This window comes from Ascaphus truei, chromosome 7 (assembly GCF_040206685.1).
Source record: "Ascaphus truei isolate aAscTru1 chromosome 7, aAscTru1.hap1, whole genome shotgun sequence".
NCBI lineage: Eukaryota > Metazoa > Chordata > Amphibia > Anura > Ascaphidae > Ascaphus > Ascaphus truei.
Window position 1 is genome coordinate 28836567 of NC_134489.1, and position 25424 is coordinate 28861990.

Here is a 25424-nt window from a genome sequence, read left to right on the forward strand (position 1 = left end):
GGTTAAATCCACTCGCCCGGGGCGAGCAAATGTATAGGTTTGTCGAACACTGTATATATATATATATATATATATATATATATATATATATATATATAAACAAAATTCACCAGATTACTGTAGATACTGGCAAAAAGATACAGCACACCACCAAGCGATCTATCTATCTATCTATCTATATATATATATATATATATATATATATATATAATCAAAAAATTAATAGATGATACCGTTCTGTGGCTAACGAAATGCTTTTATTTGTGCGAGCTTTCGAGATACACTGATCTCTTCTTCCGGCGATGTTACAATGAATGAAGCAAGGATTACTTAAAAACAGTGTCTCTTGGAATGTTATCTGTGCTGGTCCTTCCCCCGATGTGGATGTGTTTTATGGCTAGAGGTGTCAAAGGGTTACTGAAAGCAAGTGAAGAAAGAGTGTGTATGTGTATCAGCGTGAATAAGAATGAATGGAGAGCCCGCAGTATAAACAATGCTCTACACAAGGTGTGTGTGGAGTGAGAGGGGATATAAATGGTGTGGGTGGGTGTGGAAATGTGAGAGTTTGTAGCACAACTAAAAGTGTGTGTGGATACTATGTGGTCCCTATTGGTGTATAGGGATGGAAAAATAAGGGGTAGAAGTATGTGTGAGAGACAGCTGTGTGTGCATACATATAGCATACTGTGCTATATGTATGCACACACAGCTGTCTCTCACACATACTTATACCCCTTATTTTTCCATCCCTATACACCAATAGGGACCACATAGTATCCACACACACTTTTAGTTGTGCTACAAACTCACATTTCCACACCCACCCACACCATTTATATCCACTCTCACTCCACACACACCTTGTGTAGAGCACTGTTTATACTGTGGGCTCTCCATTCATTCTTATTCACGCTGATACACATACACACTCTTTCTTCACTTGCTTTCAGTAACCCTTTGACACCTCTAGCCATAAAACACATCCACATCGGGGGAAGGACCAGCACAGATAACATTCCAAGAGACACTGTTTTTAAGTAATCCTTGCTTCATTCATTGTAACATCGCCGGAAGAAGAGATCAGTGTATCTCGAAAGCTCGCACAAATAAAAGCATTTCGTTAGCCACAGAACGGTATCATCTATTTATTTTTTGATTATTGAAGCTCGGCTAACACGGTACTGATACATCTACATGTATATATATATATATATATATATATATATATATATATATATATACATATATATATATATATATTGCAGAATAAATGAGTTCTTCAGTATTAGGTGATACCTTTTTTATTGGACTAACAATTGATGTCATAGGACAAGCTTTCGAGAGTTATCCTCTCTTCTTCAGGTCAAGCAATACTGATATACAAAGGATTCAATGCCTAAAATAGTGTAGAGAGAGGAAAAAAAAAAAAACAACAACAGATATTTAGTGTAGATAAGGTAGGGTGTTAAAAGTGTTTGAAGCCAGGGGACAGTGTCAAAGAAAGGTGGGGAGGGGATAATATATATATGTATGTATGTATATATATATATATATACATATATATATATATATATATTGTATTGTATGTCTTTATTTATATAGCGCCATTAATGTACATAGCGCTTCACAGTAGTAATACATGTGGTAATCAAATAAATAACAGATAATATAAATAACAGATCATGGGAATAAGTGCTACAGACATAAAAGTAACATTAAGGAAGAGGAGTCCCTGCCCCGAGGAGCTTACAGTCTAATTGGTAGGTAGCGAGAACGTACAGAGACAGTAGGAGGGAGTTCTGGTAAGTACGTCTGCAGGGGGCCAAGCTTTATGTATCATGTGTTCAGAATATCCACAGTGCTATTCATATGCTTCTTTAAGCAAGTGTGTCTTAAGGTGGGTCTTAAAGGTGGATAGAGGGTGCTAGTCGGGTACTGAGGGGAAGGGCATTCCAGAGGTGTGGGGCAGTCAGTGAAAAAGGTTTAAGGCGGGAGAGGGCTTTAGATACAAAGGGGGTAGAAAGAAGACATCCTTGAGAAGAACGCAAGAGTCTGGATGGTGCATAACGAGAAATTAGGGCTGAGATGTAAGGAGGGGCAGAAGAGTGTAAAGCTTTAAAAGTGAGGAGAAGAATGGAGTGTGAGATGCGGGATTTGATCGGAAGCCAGGAGAGGGATTTCATGAGGGGAGATGCTGAGACAGATCTAGGAAAGAGTAGAGTGATTCTGGCAGCAGCATTTATGATAGATTGTAGGGCAGACAGGTGAGAGGCAGGAAGACCGGAAAGCAGGAGGTTACAGTAATCAAGACGGGAGAGAATGAGGGCCTGAGTCAGAGTTTTAGCAGTCGAGCAACAGAGGAAAGGGCGTATCTTTGTTATATTGCGGAGGAAAAATTGACAAGTTTTAGAAATGTTTTGAATGTGAGGGGCGAATGTGAGAGAGGAGTCGAGTGTGACCCCTAGGCAGCGTGCTTGGGCTGCTGAGTAAATGATCGTAGTTCCAACAGTAATGTGGAAGGAGGTAGTAGGGCCAGGTTTGGGAGGAAGTATGAGGAGCTCTGTTTTAGCCATGTTGAGTTTAAGGCGGAGGAGGGCCATCCAGGATGATATTGCAGAGACATTCAGAAACTTTGGTTTGTACAGCAGGTGTAAGGTCGGGTGTTGAAAAGTATATTTGTATGTCGTCAGCATAGAGGTGATATTTGAACCCAAAAGATGTTATTAGGTCACCTAGAGAGTGTACAGAGAAAAGAGAAGAGGTCCCAGGACAGAGCCCTGGGATACCCCCACAGAGAGATCAATAGAGGAGGAGGAGGTGTTGGCAGAAGAGACACTGAAAGTACGATGGGAGAGGTAGGATGAGATCCAGGATAGAGCTTTGTTCCGAATACCAAGAGTATGGAGAATATGAAGGAGAAGAGGGTGGTCCATGGTGTCAAATGCTGCAGGGAGGTCGAGTAATATGAGCAGAGTGTAATGACCTCTGTCTTTGGCAGCATGGAGGTCGTCAGTTATTTTAGTGAGGGCTGTTTCCGTGGAGTGAGCAGTGCGGAAGATTGTAGAGGGTCTAGGAGAGAATAGGTGTTGAGAAAATGGAGCAATCGAGAGAATACAAGACGTTCAAGGAGTTTAGAGGCAAAAGGCAGGAGGGAGACAGGTCGATAGTTTGAAAGACAGGTAGGGTCAATCTTGCTGTTTTTGAGTAATAGTATGACTGTTGCATGTTTGAAAGAGGATGGAAAGGTTCCAGAGCAGAGGGAGAAGTTAAAATGTGTGTGAGCGTAGGGATTATAGTAGGAGCAAGAGGTTTTAGGAGATGGGAGGGAATCAAGGGGTCAAGAGGGCAAGTGGTAGAGGGAGAAGAGGCGATCAACAGAGACACATCCTCCTCTGAGACAGTGGAAAAAGAGTCAAGGAAGGCAGGAGGAGAGTTAGGAAGAGGTGTAGGATGGGAGGAAGAAACAGAGGGGATGTTCTGACGTATGGATTCCACTTTTTCCTTAAAATAGTCAGCAAAATCTTGAACGGAGATGGAGGAAGGAGAGGCAGCTGAGGGTGGTTTGAGTAGAGTATCAAAGACAGAGAACAGTCGGCGTGGATTAGACTTGTGCATGTTGATTATAGTAGAAATGTAGGCTTGTTTAGCTCGCGAGAGGGCATAGTTGAAACAGGATAGCATAAATTTGTAGTGAAGGAAGTCTGCGAGAGTGTGAGACTTCCTCCAGAGGCGTTCAGAGGAACGAGTGGAGGAACGCAGCATGCGCGTGTGGGAATTTAGCCAGGGTCTAGGGTTAGAAGGGCGAGGGCGGCAGAGAGAAAGCGGGGCATGTAGATCAAGAGACGAGGACAAGACAGAGTTGTAGTTCCTGACCAGGTTGTCAGGGTCTGTAGCAGAGCGGAGAGAGGAGAGGGAGGAGCGTAAAGTGGACTCAAAGTCAGGTAAGTGAATAGAGCGCAGGTTTCTGCAGAACCGGGGGGTAGATGGAGGTGGAGAAGGGGAGAAGCGAGATAGAGAGAATGAGATGAGATGATGGTCAGAGAGAGGAAAGGGGGAAATGGAGAAATCAGAGAGAGAAGTTTTTAGTGAAAACCAGGTATACTGCTGCGGCCGAGTTTATTCGAGCATTTGCCCGTTCTCGGCCGCAGCAGTAACCTGGCGTGCGCCGGAGGGTGCCGGGCGCGCGCCGAAGCAGCGGAAGAGCGCCCTCCGATCGGGGCGCTCTCCCTCCCGCTGCCGGGTCCGCCGGGTCCCCCGGAACCCCCTGCCGCCGTCCCCCACATCGCGGGACACCAGGGCTCCCTCGGGGAGCCCTGGACGCGCGTGCAGGGGGCGCTGGCTCCCGATGACGCGTGACCGCGCATCGGTGACGCGCGGCACGCCGAGGGAGTGGGGCTAGCAAGCTGGGGCATCCCCCGGCTTGCGGAACTAGCCCTGCTCGAATAAATCGTGTCGGTAGTGTAAGTAGTGGCCATCCTTGTGGGTGCTGGCTGTAGTCCACTGTTGAAGGCCAAAAGAAGAGGTTAGAGAAAGAAAGCGGGAAGCCCAAGGGAGAGGGTTCATCAATGTGGCAATTGAAGTCCCTGTGACGATAGCTTATGACAGGTTGTAATTTACACCAAATACTGGGTTTGAACTGAACGAGGCTTAGATATAATAAAGTATATTTATTCCTTTGGATAGGTGAACACACGATATAGTACAGTAACAAGACAAGAAGTACACTTACTTTGGGGATGGGGGATGAGAAGTATGTTGCATAGCAATTCTCTCGCAATCAGGTACAATCAAGATGATTTCAGAAAACAAAGGATAAAGGGTGGACAACAGTTTATAAACCTTTTGTGACCCTATCCTTAACATTGAGTACAGGTGATTGGTCTTCAATTACCTCTAGCCACTCTTTAACGTGGGAACACATTTTGATACATGCCCCCCTGCTAGTTGGCACAGGCGCATTAGAACTCTGGGGTCTCATTTCTGTAGCCCCTCATCTGCATCAGGAATGCCAACTAGTCTACCAAACGGAATTCCTGGCATGATATTCTTTGTTGTGAGGTGTGAAATGGGACACTTACAGACTGCTCTGGTTTGAGCCGTCTCCGCCCTCAGGTAAACAGTGAGGGTGACAAAATCCTTTGAACAATACTTAAGTCCTAGACATTGGGTCGCCTCTCTGGCCATATGCTACCCTGGTATGCAAAGGAATTTCCTCTGGGTTTTATCCCTGCTTTGGGACACAGTATGAAAGATAAAACACAAACATATTAAAATATCCGGTTCCGTTGGGTCCAGCGGGTCCAAACTTCCCAGTTCTCAATGCCGGAACTGGGACACCCTATGGTCCAATTTGCGACCCTTGGAACCGGAGTTACACAAATACACCTTAAACCGTTTCCTATTTTAATACAAAAAATTCCGCTGTAAATTAAATCACGTTTTTCACTAAATCCCCATTGAAAACAACGGGCTACGCCGCCATAGACTTTCAATGGCAAACCGCCGCCGTTGGCGGCTATGGGAATCCGCCGCCATAGACTTTCAACGGGGCGACGCCGCTGTTGAAGTCAATGGGGGTTTTCCGCCATAGCCGGTCAATGGAGATTGGCCGCCATTGGAGTCTATGGGAAAAGTCCCGAACTTTCAAGGGGGTCCATACTCCGTCGGGTTGGTCCAAGAGGGTCAAGGATGGTTCTGCAGCGATGCCGGAGCAGTGACTACAGGTACCCCAAACCCTGATCCTCTGGACCCTCCAGAACCGGAGCTATGGATTCCTAAATTTCAGCTTTTTACACTTAGCCGTTTTCTTGAGCTGTTTCTGCCGCCGCTATTGGAACCTATGGCACGACCCGCTCTTCTCGGTTCGACCCTTATCGGGGGTCCAGGATTCGGGGACCCGGTTGTGGTCGAGTGGGGGGAGGTCTAGGAACTAGGGGCAAAAAGAATTTTATTTCTATGTGCTCTAGAACTGTTTATTCCCACGCCACTTGTCGTTGAACTTGACTGCTAAGTGATCAAAGCTCTCTTATTGAAAATGTATCCGCTTTGCGGTTTGGACGGCAGCCAACTCATTCCTGGAAAGCTCCTTCGAGGATTCTCCATTGAAGTCAATGGGCCCATTGACTTACAATGGGAAACCGCCGCTCCTCCTCTCGGACGCCATCTGCTGGTCTTCACAGGAAACAGGACCCAAACAGCAAGATTCACCATTGAAACACTTGGAGCCCCAATGGCGGCCTATGGGACCCTGCAAAATGGTGCCTGAAAAGGCGGGAAAATTACACAAAGGGCTATAATCACTAAAGAACTATTAACCCTTGTGCTCCCAGATGGATTCTAGTGTGTGTGTGTGATGCAGACACTGATTAAACCAGATATTACAATGAAACATGGGAACAGGGGAATACACATTTTTATGTCATAACAAGGGTTAAATCACATTTCTGGACCTCAGCCCAGTTAACCTCTTGTCTCCCTGGTGAGGTCAGGGGATGGCCAAATGGGGTGCAACCCCTTTAATCCCTGGCCACCGCCTTTCTCCCTCTACACCTCCCCTTTTTAATGGGTGACCTGTGGCCCACTGGCCCTAACGGGGAGTGGGGCACTGCTGGCACCATTAATGAATTCAGTCTCAGAGGTATAGTCCTGGCGTGAAAGTCCATCAGCATTGCTGTTTTCACTGCCCTTTTTGTGTTGAATGGTAAATTCAAATTCTTGCAAAGCCAAGCTCCATCTCAGCAACGTGGCATTCTCCCCTGATACCCTCTGTAGCCAACTCAGGGGATTGTGGTCTGTAATGACCGTGAAAGCCCTCCCATATACATAGGGCTGGAGCTTTTTGAGTGCCCACACAATGGCCAAGCACTCCTTCTCAATGGTGGCATATGCCACTTCCCTGGGGAGCAGTTTGCGACTTAGATACACCACAGGGTGCTCTTTGCCGTCGTCCCCCACCTGGCTCAACACAGCCCCCACACCAAAGTCTGAGGCATCAGTTTGTATAAGAAAATGCTTGGTATAGTCTGGAGCAGCCAGTATAGGGGCTCCAGCAAGCGCCGTTTTCAGGGCCTGGAAAGCAGTTTCACAGGCAGGAGACCAGGTAATAAGCACAGGCAGTTGCTTCTTGGTCAGATCAGTCAGGGGTTTGGCCAGGGCGCTGTCCTGTGGGACAAATTTCCTATAGTACCCTGCGGTACCCAAAAATGCCATGACCTGTTTCTTGGTTTTTGGAACAGGCCACTGAACCTTGGCTGGCTCTGGTTTGAGATGCCCTCCACCCACCATGTGCCCTAAGTACAGGACTTCTGCCATCCCTACCATACACTTAGTGGGTTTCAAGGTAAGCCCAGCCTCCCAGATCCTATCCAGCACCGCAGCTACATGTCCTATGTGGGACTCCCAGGAACTACTAAAGACAGCAATGTCATCTAAGTAAGCCCTGGCATAGCTCTGCATCCCTTCCAGTAACCTATTGACCAGGCATTGAAAGGTAGCCGGGGCATTCTTCATCCCAAATGGCATCACCAAAAACTCATAGAGGCCACTTGGAATGATGAATGCTGACTTCTCCCTAGCCTCCAGGGTCAGTGGGATTTGCCAATAGCCTTTGCTCAAATCCATGGTGGTCAGATACTTTGCCCCCGCGAGTTAATCTAGTAACTCATCCATGCGGGGCATGGGGTAAGCATCTGACACCGTCCCAGCGTTGAGCAACCGGTAGTCCACGCAAAACCGGGTGGTCTTGTCCTTCTTAGGAACTAGGACTACTGGACTTGCCCAAGGGCTCTGGGACGGAGTAATTACCCCTAGGGTCAGCATCTCCTCTATCTCTCTCTCCATACTTGTCTTGACCTCTGCTGACACTCTATAAGCGTGCTTATGCAGAGGCTGCAGGTCCCCTGTGTGCACTGGGTGTTTTGTGAGATGTGTGGTCCCTGGCATGTCAGTGAAGAGGGCGCTAAACTGAGCTAGCATGTCCCTGGCTTCTCTCTTCTGCCTAGCACTCAACTGTGCCCCTATCTCCACCTGTTCCACAGTGTTTCCCTGCCTAGCCTCCCCTAGGAGATCAGGCAGAGCATTGCTCGCCGGATCCTCCAGCAGTGGGCTACAAATGGCCAGCACTGCTCCCATACTCGGTGCTCTGTATTCCTTCAACATGTTAATGTGATATGTCTTGTGCCTCTCAGGCTCTATCTGTACAACATAGTTGCACTCATTCACCTTTCGGATAACCGAGTACGGTCCCGACCAGGCAGCCATCAGCTTGCTCTCCCGAGTGGGTTTGAGAACAAGCACCTGCTGTCCTGGGATGAATTCTCTGCTACGGGCCTGCTGGTCATACCATTGCTTTTGCTTGGTCTGAGCAGCCCTGAGGTGATCCTGGGCCACCCCCATGAGCATCTCTAACCGGTCTCTGAGATCTACTACATACTGGATCACTGAAGAATCAGTAGCAGTAGTCTCCCCTTCCCATCCCTCACGGAATAGGTCCAGAGGTCCAAGTACCTTGCGGCCATATAGTAGCTCGAAGGGGGAGAAGCCTGTAGATTCTTGCGGTACCTCTCGGTATGCAAACAGCAAGTGCTGCAGGTGAATCTCCCAGTCTTTCCCCTCCGCCTCTATAAAGGTCCGAAGCATCTGCTTCAGGGTACCGTTAAACCTCTCACATAATCCGTTTGTCTGGGGATGGTAAGGGGTAGTGCGCTGGTGCTGTACACCGCATGCATCCCAGAGACAATGTAACAGTTCACTCATGAACTGCGACCCGATTGGTTAGGATCTCACTAGGGAAACCTACCCTAGAGAAAATGTTCAGCAAAGCTGCTGCCACTGTCTTGGCACTTATGGTGCCAAGCGCTACCGCCTCAGGGTACCGGGTGGCAAAATCCACCACCGTGAGGATGTAGCGCTTCCCTGACCTGCTAGGAATCATGAGGGGTCCTGTAAGGTCCATCGCTACCTTCTGGAAGGGTTCCCCTATTATAGGTAGGGGTCTCAGGGGTGCCTTCACACGGTCGCCCGCCTTACCTACTCGCTGGCAGGCATCACAAGAGCGGCAGAAATTGCTCGCATCTCGGGATGCCCCCGGCCAGTAGTAACGCTGTAATAACCGGGCTCGCGTTCTGGTGACCCCCTGATGTCCCGCTAACGGAATAGAGTGAGCTACCCGTAACAATTGCTGTCGGTACCCTTGGGGCACTACTAGCTGTCGCTTACCGGTCACCCCCTCCTCTATCCCCGGGTTCCCTTCTTCTCTGCATAGGAGTCCCTTATGCCATAGGTAGCGCTCAGTGCCCTCCCCTGCCTGAGATTCGGACGCCTGAAGTCTCACGCTGGCCAGGGTAGGGTCTGCCTTCACTGCCTCCCTAAACTGGGCTCCTAAGTCTGGCCACCCCCCAGTCATGTCATTGTCAGGGGACAGGGTGAGAGGGAACAGTAAGTCAGCCTGTGGTTGCAACTGATCCTGGCTTACCTCCCCGGGCTCCTCTGCGCCCTCCGCTAACGTTGGTCCCAAAGGCTGGGGGACTGGAGCGGCTGCCGCCGGCATTGCCGCAGGCTGGCTCCGGGTAACCGCCGCCACTGCAGCGGGCTGGGGCACACGGTCATAGGTGCAGGTCATCGGTCCCAGGTCGTTGCCCAAAAGAATATCAGCATCCAAACCGGGTAAAACCCCCACCTCCTACACACCCTTGCCCTCCCCCAAATCCAAAAAGATTCGGACCACCTGCAAGAAACGTGGCTCTCAGGGCCTGGGAGCAATTCCTCTGGCCGGACCATATCAGGTCGGACCAGGGTCACTGCAGCTCCTGTATCAAGCAAGCCGACTGCTTGCCGGTCACCGACTGTGACCGGGGTGAGATGTTTGCTCCGGCCGTCCATCTGCTGCAGGTCTGCGCTAAGATGTCCTCCGCTCCTGGCTGTAGGCACCGATGAAACTGGGATAGGGGTGACATGGGACGTCTCGCTGGGAGTTGTTTCCTGGTTCTTTGGTTCTTCTGGTTCTCCTGGTTCTTTGGTGGATGCCACCCGCATGTGGGCTACCGGCTTCGCAGCTGGGGTGCGTTGCCCCCGTTGGGGTCCGTTGGAATGCAGGGGTTCTGGGCAATCTGGTCTGAGGTGACCAGTGCTGTTACAGTTGTAGCACCGGCGCTCATGCCGGAGCTCTCCCGCCCTCGGTGAACTGCTGCCCGCAGGCGGCTTTTGGGTCCACTGGGGGGTATTAGCAGCCTTCTTGGCCGGCGCCGGCGCTGCCACCGCTTTGGCTGGTGCCTTGGCGGTCATCTGGGATCGGCTGACCACATAGTCATCCGCAAGCCTCGCCGCCTCTGTGTAAGTCTTGGGCTTTTTATCATACACCCAAGCCCTCACCGCCGGCGGGCACTGCTGCATGAGCTGCTCCTGAAAGATGAGGTACAGCAAGCGTTGGTAAGTCTTGGCCTCACAGCCCTTCACCCAGTGTAGCCCGTATAAAGCCATGCGGGTCACATAGGTGACGTAGGTCTCCTGAGGCTGCCTCTCCTCCAGCCGGAATTTACCCCGGTAAGCTTCAGGGGTAAAACCGTGCTGAAATAGCAATAGTTCTTTCAGGTGGGCATAATCATCAGCATACTCCTCTGGAAGCGCCATCAATGTCTGCTTAGCCAAGCCGGAGAGTAGCGGGTCCAAGCGTGCAACCCTATGCTGGGGAAGCACCCCGTACCGCCGGCACTGCGTTTCAAAGTTCTTTAAAAACATGTCGATCCGATCAGTGCCTTCCATGTACTTGGTGAGACTGTGCTGTCCAGTTGGAGTTCATCTTTGGACCGGAGGGCAATAAGCGGGTCTGTTCACTGCCATAGAGAGAAACTTCAGCCGCTCCTCCGCTGTCCCTCGGTCTCCCCACTTGGTAATGAGTGCCAACATTTCAGGGGTAAACGGACTGGTGGCCGCAGCCATCAGTGCCCCTCCTGTCGCACTTGTCCCTGGAGGTGCACTCGTTCCCTCCCCGGGATTCTGCCGCTCCGGCACTGGGTTCAGTCCCTGATCTCCGGGCGGCTGTACAATGGCAAGCTGAGCCGTATCCTGAGACTCTGCACGCCGGGCTTTATATTCCGTGATTGTGGCAATCATGTCTGCGACCTCCTGGTCCTCATATTCCAGTCCATATTCACGGCACTTGTCTTTTAGCTGAGTTCTTGTCCTCAGGTAGTAGACGTTTTCCGCTTCACTCATGGTTCTGGGTCGCAGCAGTGAGGTGGTGTGACAACTTGCGTTATTTGTTGCACTACCGTGTGTTCAATATCTTTAGTCCCAGGAACTTGCAATTTTTGCAAGTTCCCACTGGATCACAGTACCCCGCAGAATACTGTAATCTAGGTCCAGTTCAATCCCGCCGCTGCCACCAGTTTATATACAAGCCTGTGACGATAGCTTATGACAGGTTGTAATTTACACCAAATACTGGGTTTGAACTGAACGAGGCTTAGATATAATAAAGTATATTTATTCCTTTGGATAGGTGAACACACGATATAGTACAGTAACTAGACAAGAAGTACACTTACTTTGGGGATGGGGGATGAGAAGTATGTTGCATAGCAATTCTCTCGCAATCAGGTACAATCAAGATGATTTCAGAAGACAAAGGATAAAGGGTGGACAACAGTTTATAAACCTTTTGTGACCCTATCCTTAACATTGAGTACAGGTGATTGGTCTTCAATTACCTCTAGCCACTCTTTAACGTGGGAACACATTTTGATACATGCCCCCCTGCTAGTTGGCACAGGCGCTTTAGAACTCTGGGGTCTCATTTCTGTAGCCCCTCATCTGCATCAGGAATGCCAACTAGTCTACCAAACGGAATTCCTGGCAGGATATTCTTTGTTGTGAGGTGTGAAATGGGACACTTACAGACTGCTCTGGTTTGAGCCGTCTCCGCCCTCAGGTAAACAGTGAGGGTGACAAAATCCTTTGAACAATACTTAAGTCCTAGACATTGGGTCGCCTCTCTGGCCATATGCTACCCTGGTATGCAAAGGAATTTCCTCTGGGTTTTATCCCTGCTTTGGGACACAGTTTGAAAGATAAAACACAAACATATTAAAATATCCGGTTCCGTTGGGTCCAAACTTCCCAGTTCTCAATGCCGGAACTGGGTCACCCTATGGTCCAATTTGAGACTTGCTACGACCCTCGGAACTGGAGTTACACAAATACACCTTAAACCGTTTCCTATTTTAATACAAAAAACTCCGCTGTAAATTAAATCACGGTTTTTCACTAAATCCCCATTGAAAACAACGGGCTCCGCCGCCATAGACTTTCAATGGCAAACCGCCGCCGTTGGCGGCTATGGGAATCCGCCGCCATAGACTTTCAACGGGGCGATGCCGCCGTTGAAGTCAATGGGGGTTTTCCGCCATAGCCGGTCAATGGAGATTGGCCGCCATTGGAGTCTATGGGAAAAGTCCCGAACTTTCAAGGGGGTCCATACTCCGTCGGGTTGGTCCAAGAGGGTCAAGGATGGTTCTGCAGCGATGCCGGAGCAGTGACTACAGGTACCCCAAACCCTGATCCTCTGGACCCTCCGGAACCGGAGCTATGGATTCCTAAATTTCAGCTTTTTACACTTAGCCGTTTTCTTGAGCTGTTTCTGCCACCGCCATTGGAACCTATGGCGCGACCCGCTCTTCTCGGTTCGACCCTTATCGGGGGTCCAGGATTCGGGGACCCGGTTGTGGTTGAGTGGGGGGAGGTCTAGGAACTAGGGGCAAAAAGAATTTTATTTCTATGTGCTCTAGAACTGTTTATTCCCACGCCACTTGTCGTTGAACTTGACTGCTAAGTGATCAAAGCTCTCTTATTGAAAATGTATCCACTTTGAGGTTTTGCGGTTTGGATGGCAGCCAACTCGTTCCTGGAAAGCTCCTTCGAGGATTCTCCATTGAAGTCAATGGGCCCATTGACTTACAATGGGAAACCGCCGCTGCTCCTCTCGGACGCCATCTGCTGGTCTTCACAGGAAACAGGACCCAAACAGCAAGATTCACCATTGAAACACATGGAGCCCCAATGGCGGCTTATGGGACACTGTAAAATGGTGCCTGAAAAGGCGGGAAAATTACACAAAGGGCTATAATCACTAAAGAACTATTAACCCTTGTGCTCCCGGAGGGATTCTAGTGTGTGTGTGATGCAGACACTGATTAAACCAGATATTACAATGAAACATGGGAACAGGGGAATACACATTTTCATGTCATAACAAGGGTTAAATCACATTTCTGGACTTCAGCCAAGTTAACCTCTTGTCTCCCTGGTGAGGTCAGGGGATGGCCAAATAGGGTGCAACCCCTTTAATCCCGGGCCACCCCCTTTCTCCCTCTACAGTCCCCAAGAAGAACAGGGGAGTCTGAGGAGAGAAAGAAAGAGAGCCAGGATTCAAAGTGAGAAAGGCAGAAGGGGGATGAGTAGAGGTAGGTGGGCGATAGATGACCGCCACATTGACAGGGAGAGGAGAGAAGATCTGGACAGTGTGAGCCTCAAAGGAGGGAAAAGCAAGAGATGGAGTAATAGGAAGGGTTCGGTAACGGCAGAGAGAGGAGAGCAGTAGCCCCATGCCTCCACCCCTGCCATCAGTGCGCGGAGTGTGGGAGAAGGAAAGGCCACCATAGGAGAGGGCAGCTTCCAGAGCAGATTCAGACTGAGTGAGCCAGGTCTCAGTTATAGCAAATAGGAGCAGAGAGTGAGAGAGAAAAAAGTCATGTACAGAGAGGAACTTGTTAGAAAGGGAGCGAGCATTCCAAAGAGCACAGGAGAAAGGGAGAGAGGAGGGAGGGTGGAAGGGGATGGGTATGAGGTTGGAGGGGTTGACACCAGAAGGAGTAGAGGTTGCAATTGGCAGGCGAGGACGAGCGCATGTAGAAATAAGGCAAGGACCAGGATTGGGAGAGATATCCCCAGAAGCAAGGAGGAGAAGCATGGATAGAAAGAGAATGTGTGAGGATGATTTGTAGGGGTGTTTTTTAGTGCAGGGAATATAGCTGTGTGGTGTCAGAGGATGCAGGTAAGAAAGGAGTTCATGTGAACAGAGATGTGGGGAAGGAAGGAGAGATGAAGATATATGAATAGAGTTAGAGACATACTTAGGCTGGTGAAAAGAAGTGCATAATTTAAGAAGTGAAGTCACAGCAAATAGTAAAGGCAGCATCACAGCAGTAATGATGCAGTCTGGTATAGATGATATCCTCCTTTCCAGAGTAGTTCAAATGCAGGAATCAGGGCCAGACGGGGTGTCCACTTCTTCTTCACTTCTTTTGAACTTCCTTTTAAACTTGAGTTGTTCAGTAGTCCTGCCACTTATAATGGGCCACTTTGCGTATGGGCTGCAGGCAGCATAAGGCTGTTCTATCTGGGGTTATATAGGCCTAAAAAGTCACCTGACAGTGTGGTTCTGTCTGCTTAATTAGCACATCTGAAGCACATTCAAACAGATGGTTTTCTACACAGGGTGTTCCCTGCCTAGGTGTCAACACTTAATTTGATTAGGGGTAGACAGAAAACAACATTCAAATATGGCTTTTACCTAGCATTGGGTCACTTGCATATATATAATACACACAGCAAAGGCTTCAATGAGGATATAGAGATGTTTTTTTACCTGAGGAGAGAAGAAGGATATGATCCATTAGGGTAAGAGTTCCTTCCTTTTAAACTTGAGTTGTTCAGTAGTCCTGCCACTTATAATGGGACACTTGGAATATGGGCTGCATACATATAATGTAGCCCTGGTAAGAAATAGGGCTATATGTCTTTCCTCCTACTGGTATAAGCCCTGTTAAGGGCAGGCTGCCAGTAGTTATCATGGGTTTCCCCCACATCAAGCCCTGCTCTGAGTGGTGGAAGTAGGTCACCTGACCCTGTGTGGAAGGCATAGACACAGGGGCGGTACCTGTTGATGTCATGAAGGGGAGTTCTGTCTCAATTTAGAGTGTGCCTGTTCCTGTCAGTGACAGTAGTTCAGTCCTGGGTTCAGTCCTGAGCAGTCATAGTGTGTGAGCTAGCTAGGTTCCTCAGGAGTAGGGCATAGTGAGCTATAGGTGGACCAGTGTCTCTCACCCTGCCTAGGGGGTGAGGGAAGAGCTAGCCCCACCCTGAGTGCCCGTGACTTGGGGTGGAGGCAAGGACACAGAGTACCCAGAGACCACCCTGAGGGTGTGCAGTCTGGTGGGAGAGAAGACCCTGTACCTGCGATACAACTGTGTTGCTGTTGTTGCTGCTACTCTGCTGCTGTGTGCTGTGAATAAAGAGCTGCTGCTGATTTTACAAAGACTGACTGAGACTGGAATCTCTCATCCCTGTGTGGGAAGTTCTCTGTAAGGGTTCCACCCCATATCCTTGGGGCTTCACAGAGATGGAGGCGTTGCACCACTGAGAAGAGATGAAGGCATTTACCCCAGAAACCTGGTCCTGTCATCCCCCACACCATCGCGGGAGACTCAGGCCCTCCTGTTGCCAGCAGGTATGCACCACACCAAGACACGTAGCCAGACCTTTAGTACAACTCAGGGGGTCCGATCTGCGACCGGGGGGGGGGGGGGGGTCTGAGCAGTACAGTTGGAGGCGCTGCTGAGATACACAGGACAGGTTTTCAGCAAAGCAGAGCTGGAAGCGCTAAGTGCACCTTCCATGCAAGTACTGCAGAAAGTAGGGCGCAAATGCATATCAGGTGTAGTCAGGGGAGCATGGACTCTCGCACAGTACGCCCTGGGTGCCCTAAGAGGGTGTTGTAAATTGGGTGCATGGCTATTGCTGTTTTAGTCCCTTGAGGCAGATAGTGTGAGGCAACTGGGGGGTTAGCCTGTTAACTAGTCCAGGGACCATGGCCCAGGGCCCGCACTATGTGTGGTCAAAAGTAGGAGACACCAGTACTTAGGGAGATGCCCGGTACACTAGCCAGCACCTAGAAAGCACACCACAGAGTACTTGTAGGAACCGTCAGCGAGTGCGGTGTATAAGAAGGAGTTCTGTCTAGCCTGGGGTATGTCATACATCATATTCGTGGGTTAAAGCATGCAGAGAGCAGTCAGAGAGCATCCAGAGAACAGTCAGTGTCTAGGAATGTGTTGCACAGTAGACAATGGGAGTAGCGCTATTGTGGGCTCAGAGGGCTCACTAAAGATGGCGGCCGGAGATACATGTGCTCTGCGGGGCATGGATGAGTTAAAAATGGCGACAGCAGCGTCATTCACGGCAAAGCAGATAGCAGCCGATCCAAAATGGCGACTCCCGCAAAGCCTAGATCGCGCACGTGCTGCGTGCAAGCAGGCTGCAAGAGAAATGTGGCGAGAGATGTGCAGGAGTTTGGCGCCAAACCCAGATCCCCAGCCAAAAGAGCGGAGCGGCGCGAAAGCCGACCCACCTGTGTAGTGACTGGCCGACAGAAGAAGCCACGTCACGCCGAGCGAGAGAGTGCCCCTCCTCTTGTTTCCACCAGAGGGAGGGGGCACGGCAAGAGCCAGTCAGAATTGTCCTCTCCGGGGGAAAGGAGGGACACGAAGTGAGAGCGAGGAACCTCACTTCTGCCTGACTATTGAAGAGAAAGGAGCTGAAGAACTGAACTGTTCAACCCCCGCACAAAAGATGGCTGAATTGAATGTTACCCCATTTCAGTTTCCAGGAGGCTTCCTAGTTGTGGAGGTTGATTGCCGAGAGTATCTCCGGTGCCTGTGCGTACACTGCAGGACACCCAGAGCGGCCCCGAGCAACGACAGCACGATGCCCTCAATGTGGCACGTTCTACTTGTGGCCTGTCGAGCCATGGCCTATGCTAAAGACACCGCAAAGTGCCTCTCCAGAAACCCTAACGGAGGTGGCGGAGACGGAGGAGAAGGCTGTCCTGGTTCCCTGTATAAACGCTGAGGTGGGAACTGAGGCCCAGCCAATCAGAGATGTACCAGAGAAGAGCGCGACCGCAGTGGAGGTACCGGAGCGGGCCCGTTTCGTACCACTACCCACTGGCGGTGCGGCAAGAGATCCAGATGACTCCCAAGCGGAGGAACCGTTAAAGTCGTCTTCGGAGGAAGGAGATGGCCTACCATCGGTGGCGATGTGCCTACCGGCGAACCACCCCAGCTGTAACAAAGATGGCGGTCCACTTACCGGTGAGAGGAAGCAGACGAGTCCGGAGACCCCCAAAGGTGAGCGCTGGTGCGGCCTGAGCCGCGTAGAAGTCTTCCGGCCGGGTCGACTCCCAGTGCAGCGGAGATGGGATCCGAGATGGCTCCGGAGGAACCACCGATCACCAGCCGGCAGTGGAGCGGTAAGGAGACACCCCCACCCCCTTACTCCCGCCAGGCGAAGACGAAACCTGCAGAGAGAGAGAAAGGCTTGCGGCCTACCTGGCCATCTGCGAGTCGAATGGTCCACCACCGCCCCTTCCGGTCCTCGACGCACTTCTGGTGCGAGACCACGGAGCGGATGGAGATTCCACGGCCACCAGCGATGATGTCACTTCCGGGTCCGACTGGCGCAGAGGCCCGGAAGTGTTGTTTTCAAAGAGGAGAACGGCCATGGCAGCCGCGCTTGTGACACTGAAGGCCCAGGGCGTTACCAGAGGAGCACGAAGCGCGCCGGAAAGGGCAAGTCAAAAGATGTCCACTGGTCGCGGCATTGCCCGACTCATAGACACTGTACCGGACATTGCCGATTCCCCAGTCACTGCCCCTAGCGCCATTGCCCCGGCCACTGCCCCTGCCCCGTCACAAGTCATGACACCGGGTCCTAGCGGGGATAAGTTAAGCAAGACACCTAAGTCTTCTACGGATTGGAGGGATTGGGAACTCAGTGATGAAGTGTCTGATGGGGAGATACCGTATGCTAATGTTATTCGTGTGCCTAACCATGTTCCATTTTCTCCTGCACCTAGAGGTAGGGCCAGAGGGTCCCATACCACTGCAGAAGCGGGTCCTGTGAGTACGGTAGTGCATAATATGAACCCCACGATTTACACCAATGTGATGAGAGATAGACGCAAAGGCTCGCACTCTACTGAGGCGGCGACGTCAGGTGTATCCTCCCAAACAGAATCGGATACAGGTACCAGTGTAGTATCAGGGTATGAGCACCAAGATAAGTGGTGGGCACCTCTGTTTACAGGGTATCACAAAGGTATGGACCGAACTCGGTTTTTGCTCATTAAAAACAGTGTAGTTGACCATTGGTGGGCAGTAGGCACCTTTTCTCCCCAGGAGGTTGCTGATGAATTGGATAACCGTTACAGGGAGATTGAGCAAAAGATAGTGATTCCCAAGGGCCCCACCGTACTGTATGATGATGTTGCCCCAGAGGAGCCTCAGTTTTGGGTACTGCCAAGCAGGGCAGGCGACCGAAAGCTGACCAAACTAAGCAGAGCAGACTGTGCCATAGTGGCCAGGTATAGGCAGTCCCATGGCTATGAGTTCCCCTATGTACCTGAGCCCATTATGCAAGAAATAGAGGAGCAGAGAGATACCTGGCTCCGGGAGGCTGTTATGGAATACCGTCGGACTAAGTTCGGTAGGGCGGCCTATCATAATGAAGACAAAGTGTGCGATGTCATATGGGCATGGAGTACTGGGAGGAGTATTTACATGAATAGCGTGGTGTATAGGCCGGAGTATGGGTCAGTACAGCCCTATTATGTTAAAGTTACAGACCACAATGGGCGGGAAGTTAGAAAGCCTGACCCGTGCCATTACTACTAGTTAGGTTCTCCATGTTGGGAGGTACCTTATCTTTAATTCGCCATCCGGGTGGGATGGTCTGATGTTATGGGTACTAATAAATTGTGTTTGTATTTCCAGATTGTTCACCTGCAGGATGGTACGTATTTAGGTCCAAGTGGGGACCATTGGATTCCACCTGAGGGAGAGTGTAGCCCTGGTAAGAAATAGGGCTATATATCTTTCCTCCTACTGGTATAAGCCCTATTAAGGACAGGCTGCCAGTAGTTATCATGGGTTTCCCCCACATCAAGCCCTGCTCTGAGTGGTGGAAGTAGGTCACCTGACCCTGTGTGGAAGGCATAGACACAGGGGCGGTACCTGTTGATATCATGAAGGGGAGTTCTGTCTCAATTTAGAGTGTGTTAACAAAACACAGAACCCCAGTAAGCTCTTTTTGGGAACCCCTGAGCCCCCACAAAATATATATATATGTATATGTGTCAAAATGGAGTGCTATTGAGCGTGGCATATGTATACAACAGACGACAGAGAAGCCCAATGCTACATCCAACATGACAGAAATACACAGTAAAATACTTATATATTCTCTTGAAATAGGGTCATTTAGTTTAACCCTTTGGCCAAAGCGTTGTAAGCTTGCGAGCCACGTCAAGGCAGACACCTGTTCGCAAGTCCTAACACTACCAGATAAAATACTAATATACCTCTATTAGGATTAAAATTCTCATTTACCTCTATTAGGAGGGAGAAAGACCACAGTGGGGGGTGAGGGAAGAGCTAGCCCCACCCTGAGTGCCCGTGACTTGGGGTGGAGGCAGGGACACAGAGTACCAAGAGACCATCCTGAGGGTGTGCAGTCTGGTGGGAGAGAAGACCCTGTACCTGCGATACAACTGTGTTGCTGTTGTTGTTGCTACTCTGCTGCTGTGTGCTGTGAATAAAGAGCTGCTGCTGATTTTACAAAGACTGACTGAGACTGGAATCTCTCATCCCTGTATGGGAAGTTCTCTGTAAGGGTTCCACCCCATATCCCTGGGGCTTCACAGAGATGGAGGCGTTGCACCACTGAGAAGAGATGAAGGCATTTACCCCAGAAACCTGGTCCTGTCATCGTAGCCAAGACACGTAGCCAGACCTTAGTACACCTCAGGGTGTCCGATCTGCGGCCGGGGGGGGGGGTCTGAGGGCTACACACACACACACACACACACACACACACACACACACACACACACATATACTGTACATATATATATATATATATATATATATATATATATATATATATATATATATATATATATATATATAAATCAAAGACAACACAAAAATTAAGTAGCGCTAAAGAGGATGTGAAATAACCCTAATAAATGATAAATTATAATAACATATTTAAAATATTAAAATAAATTAAAATTACCACAATTTAACCTGATAATATCTACAAACCATAAAATGATAGTGGAAAAAAAAGGAAAAATCCAAAATGAATGTTCCACTCAAACAAAAAACCCAGAGAGAAATATAGTCCCAATAGAAGATCCAGGGAGCGTCTTTGCAGCTTTAAGGGGAGTGGTATAGCCAACCACTTTTAGAATCTGAGTAATCACGTAACTGAGTAAAAAATAAGGTACATTTATTTTAAAAAAATCAGCAACCCATAAGAATGTGCACTTACAGGATTTTAAACAGAACCATTCGTGGGAGAGAAATCTCTATTGTGGTCATCTGCGGTGGTAGGGTGAGTCCCAGGTTTGTATAGTGGATGTAAACAGCCCAGGTTCACCATGAACTCCTATCCCAAATTGGCAGCAAGATAAAAAGGCATCCAATGCCTGCACGTCTTTTGCTCCCTCTCATATAATGGTTGCTAGTACTTGAAATTACCGCCAGCCGGAGCGCAGGGATGCCAGGGACTCCAAATACACCAACACAAACGCGATGACGTCACAGCTCTACGTGTTTCGTCACACTGCGGCGACTTCGTCATATCACCACCCTGAGGAAGATCCCCTTGTGGGATCGAAACGTTGGAGTTATGTGCTGTATTTAATACATTAATTTTCATTCACCTGAGTGCTGTCTCCTTTTTGCTGCTATGCGGTGGCTCCCTGAGACCCCCTCTGTAGCTGGCCAAGCGGTCGCGGGTCCTGCCGGAGCCAGCGACGGGCCCGCCGGCTGCTCGCGAAGGTGGGGGCCAGTGCAGGGAGCGATCAGAGTCCCTGGAGCCCCGGCGGCGCACCCGGCTAGCGGGGGGCCGCCATGACAGGTTGCGCGAGCGTGCGCGGAATCGCGCATGCGCAGGAATAGCCAGGAAGTTGCGGCGGCCATTAGGGACTCGCGCATACGCAGGGCAAGTGCGCACGCGGCCCCAATGCAGAGACAGCCGCCCCGGGACTACAAGTCCCATGAGGCATAGGGAGGGAGACACCAGGTGCCTCATAGTGGCCAATGAGGGCCAAGAATTCTCAGCCCAGGAGATAGATACATTTCGCGGGCTTAGGAGCACGGCAGTTGGAGCTGGGAGCAGGAAGGGGAAGGAAGGGTGTAGGGAGCAAGTGGCTCCTACACCAGGTAAGGTTCCCCATATCCCAGGCAGACCCCAACTCCCCACTAGGTTAGTGGGTAATTAATAAGGGATGGCCCCAAGTTAGGGACCCTGCCCTTAGGTGCGTGTGGTGTGCAGTCTTGTCAGTGTCACGGCTGTCAGTGCTGTGAGGGCTGACAAGAAGGCATCGTGTGTGTGTGCAGCACGTTCACTGCAGGTACCAAGTAGGTTGCAGTGCGTTGCTGCAGGTGCTGTGAGTATTAGTTAGCAGTCAGGACCGGGAAGAGCTAGGGGAACGGATTAGGCCAGTAACCCCCTAGGCCCCAGATAGGTCCTCACTCCCCAGCTTGTGGTGCTACAGGGACAGGCCCTAGGTTAGGGACCCTGTCACAGTAGTACTAGTGTTAGATAGGGACACAGCGGACGCTGCGCTCCCCGAGAAGAGGCTTGGGCTCAAGTCTGTAGCCCCAGAGACAGAGACTATCTCCAGGGTGGGATCGCCCCTGGCGGACCCCGTGCGAGGCAACATCGGATCAGACGGGATCACCAAGCGGCAGATCCTTTTTGAAGTTGCTTGCAGGCCCGAGTGCAGGAGCGCTCGGCAGGTATCTTCCTATGTGCACCAACGTATTCTAACATATCACAACTACACATAGTGGCAGCGTTGACCACGGGACAAGGGGGTTGGGCTGTGGACACAGTGTGGGGATACACGGTGACTGTGGAGTTACTCCCTAGGGGGAATGTTATAAGTGTGTGTTATTGCCTGCATATATTAGTAAAGTGGTTATATACATTCCTGTGTATGTGGTTATTGTATATGCGGGTCCTGTGTAGGCAACCTTCTACATCCTTAGAACCCTACACAGGTGGAGGCGCTGAAACCGAGAACGTTCCAGAGGATTCACCCCAGGCTCTCACTGGCGGAGGCACAGACCGCCTGTGAGCCTGACAGGTATACTGCACCACACCTGGTAACACATAGGTTTCCACCCACACACACGGTATCTGTGATTTGGATAGAGGGAATACCCGTTACATTTGGAGGCGCTGCTGAGATCAGACCTGGGGTGCCCTATTCTATTTTTGTATCAAATTGTGCCAAAAGTCCCAACCATGTTTGTGCCCTCAAGCCATGAGATCCACGAATGGGCCTGGTGGACAAAAGTATCCCCGCGACATGTGGTAGTAGTAGGGAATGTTCCCACTAGTGCGGTGAAGTTGAAGGAAATTTGTGAGACCCTAAAGGGACTCCTGGGTCTAGACCAAAGGTGGAGGAGGATAGAGCAGCGGTACGACACCACTGAACAGTGGAGTAGACTATGGCTAGTGGCGGATCAGGAAATATGCCGGGAAATTGCCCCTCTGACTTTACATTTCCCAGAGGCCCCACCAGAAGGCTACCCTCTTATATACGCAGAGAGCCCTAGTGAAATTAACAGAACTGTGATCAAAATGGAGGCTCCCTCATCCAGTGAGTCACACCTAAAATGGCGTCTCCCGCCAAATCAGGAGAGCACACGTTCTGATGATTGCAAGCCGGCACTAAATTGTGTTGCAAAAATCTGCACAGGACTGGCGGGAAAACCAGAGCTCCGCCCCCGCAATGTGAGTGACTCAGTGCAGAGCCCGAACCACTCAGTGATAGAGCGTGCCCCTCCTTTAAATTCCACCAGTGGGAGCAAGCACAGTGAACAGCAATCAGCAACTGCTGTTCCCACTAAACAGTCAGTTGTATGGAGCATGGCGATCAAAAGGAGGGAAAGTATCCTTTCTTGTGTGCCTGTGCCTACAAAAGGACTTGAATCTGTCTGGTGGTATGGACTTTAACCACTTTAGGCTACCAATAGAATACCGGGTGGCAGTGGTGGATGAAGAGGGGTGCATAAGATGTGTTTGTAACCAATGTGACTTCCCAGGTGGCAAACAGACCTGGAGTCCCAAGTGTGCCTGCTGCGGGGCGCAGTTCCTAAAACCCATGCTGCTGTGTGCTACGGAACCCGCAGAGGAAGATGCGGCTAACCAGCCTACCTCAGCTACGGATTTCCCGTGCTCCCTAACCTCGGTTCCAGATTCGGTACTAATGCCGGAACCACAGATGGAACCACAGAGGACAAGTGAAGCTGAGGTAGGCTGGTTAGCCGCATCTTCCTCTGCGGGTTCCGTAGCACACAGCAGCACGGGTTTTAGGAACTGCGCCCCGCAGCAGGCACACTTGGGACCCCAGGTCTGTTTGCCACCCGGGAAGTCACACTGGTTACAAACACATCTTATGCACCCCTCTTCACCCACCACTGCCACCCGGTATTCTATTGGTAGCCTAAAGTGGTTATATACATTCCTGTGTATGTGGTTATTGTATATGCGGGTCCTGTGTAGGCAACCTTCTACATCCCTAGAACCCTACACGGGTGGAGGCGCTGAAACCGAGAATGTTCCAGAGGATTCACCCCAGGCTCTCACTGGCGGAGGCTCAGACCTCCTGTGAACCTGACAGGTATACTGCACCACACCTGGTAACACATAGGTTTCCACCCACACACACGGTATCTGAGATTGGGATAGAGGGAATACCCGTTATATATATATATACACACACACACACACACACTCAACCCCCTTACACCAAGTGAGTGTCCCCACAGCACAAATACTGTGATGTCCTTTTCCTCAATGTCAAGGCCCACCCAAAAGTGTGTATGGTAGCACTACCCGTGAACCGTTGGTACACTTTAGTTGAGGTACCTGCTGGGTACTCCAATACCCGGAGCGGCCAAGTAACAACAGGGATCCTGGAAATCCGGCGGCGGCGCCGTCAGCGAAGCCTCCGCCTCTGCGTTGGGTGGGTTCCAGCAGGATGGTGCCAACAATAAAATAGTCTTTAATGATGTATGCCTGGATCGGGCCCCAGACTGCAGGCTACTCTTCACAATAGGGCTTCACTGGCACTATAAACTAACTATATACAGCTAATGGGGAAATGTCCCTAGCTAGGGGTTTCCCTGAAGCAGCCAAAATCTAATTAGGTGATTGGGAACTATCTTGGACCTAAGGGGGTTAAAATGACCTAGTCTGGGTGCCACTGACACCCAGATCTGATCTTCCGTCTCAGTCCTGGCTCCAACTGAACTAAGGCTAAGGCCCCGCTCCCAGAGTCAGCGCACTTGCACTGCAGACAAGCGGTGCGCTGACATACACAGACCGCGATATGCGGTCTGTAGGGAGCGGGAGCCGGAGCGGGAGGTGGGCGGGAGTGGGAGGCTTGACAGGGAGGGGGGGCGTGGCTTGAGCGGAGGGACCCGCTACTCTCCCCCCCCCCCTCCCTCCATGGACTCGGGCAGGAGCTGGAGCTGCTGAGGGTAACTTTAAACACACACACACACACACACACAGGCAGGCAGGCACTCACGCACTCATACACACACACACGCGCGCACACACAGGCAGGCACTCACGCACTCATACACACACACACACACAGACAGAGGCAGGCACTCACGCACTCAGACACACACACACAGACAGGCACTCACCTGCTTTCACTCCACACTCCTCCCCGCTCCCCGAAGCCTCTCCTCCTCCCGAAGCCTCCCCTCCCCATTGGCTCACAGCCACACCACGTGACGCGTCAACGCTAGGAAACACCATTCTCTTGTGTCTCCTAGCGGCTGACGCGCCACAGCGTGTAGTCAGCTGTGCCGCCAGGGGGGACCGGGACTGGCTCGCGAGGATTCCCCTGCTGGTGGGGAACTCGCGACATGGCCGCCCGCGCTAACGAGCGCAGCGGGATCGAGGCCTAAGGCCTGGGACCCGCTGCGCCCGGCGGCGCGGGCGGCCGCATGAGCGTTCCCCACCAGCAGGGGAATCTTCCCGAGCCGGTCCCAGTCCCCCCTCACGGCACAGCTCACTACACGCTGTGACGCGTCAGCCGCTAGGGGATACAAGAGAATTGTAATCCCAAGCGTCGACGCGTCACGTGGTGTGGCTGTGAGCCAATGAGGAGGGGAGGCTTCGGGTAGTGGGGAGGAGAGTGTGGAGGGAAAGCAGCGTGAGTGCCTGTCTGTGTGTGTGTATGTGTGTGTCTGAGTGCCTATCTGTGTGTGTGCCTGAGTGCCTGTCTGTGTGTCTGTGTGTGCCTGAGTGTGTGTGTGTGCCTGAGTGTCAGCGTG

General features: G+C 50.8%; 1 long non-coding RNA gene across 3 annotated transcripts in view; it reads right to left on the bottom strand.

The window, feature by feature from the left end:
* The window catches only part of LOC142498884 (uncharacterized), a 92179-nt gene extending 67738 nt beyond the window's left edge, over positions 1-24441 (bottom strand). The window contains exons 1-3 of one of the 3 annotated variants that reach the window (XR_012802572.1): positions 24001-24441; positions 14567-14641; positions 1297-1396 (exon numbers count right to left, since the gene is read on the bottom strand). This is a non-coding gene — a long non-coding RNA (uncharacterized LOC142498884). Of the gene's footprint in view, positions 1-1296; positions 1397-14566; positions 14642-20594; positions 20871-24000 lie in introns of those variants that run through there. The other 2 variants (XR_012802571.1, XR_012802573.1) reach the window with 2 other exon arrangements.
* Between the last annotated feature and the right edge of the window lie 983 nt (positions 24442-25424).